Raw genomic sequence first — 525 nt, forward strand, 5'->3', positions numbered from 1 at the left:
AATAATAATAATAATAATGGAGTGGGTTTATAATAAAGAAAATAGTTTTATACTGTGAAAACTAAAACTAAATTGTCTTCACTGTAATTATATCGTTTGTGTTTGTCAGCTTACTGTGTGTAAAGGTTAATAACGAGGCGGGTGGACTGTGACCTCCAGTCTGTCGCCAATCATTACTAGAAAAGGAACAACAAATCAATTATTAGCTATTATTGAGTGCCTCCCTTCTGCCTTTTATCCAGTAGAATTCAGGTCGACATTACATTGTGACTTCTTATGCGAACAAACCCCGCCTGTCACATGTCAAAGCCGGCAGAGGTAAGGAAACTACTGAAAAAGGGGGCACAAGTAAAGTAAACCCCTGCACATATTGACTCTCATCACCCTCCCGGAAATCTCTCATTCAGATAGAAGTGACACTCTTTTTTTTCTCTCCCTCTCACCCCCCTCTGTCTCTCTCTCTCTCTCTCACACACACACACCCACACACACACCCTCCTCCCATGCTGCCAGCTTGCCTGCCTG

Source organism: Morone saxatilis, unplaced genomic scaffold (genome assembly GCF_004916995.1).
Source record: "Morone saxatilis isolate NCDOM2014 unplaced genomic scaffold, NCSU_SB_2.0 Contig22, whole genome shotgun sequence".
In the NCBI taxonomy this organism is placed as follows: domain Eukaryota; kingdom Metazoa; phylum Chordata; class Actinopteri; family Moronidae; genus Morone; species Morone saxatilis.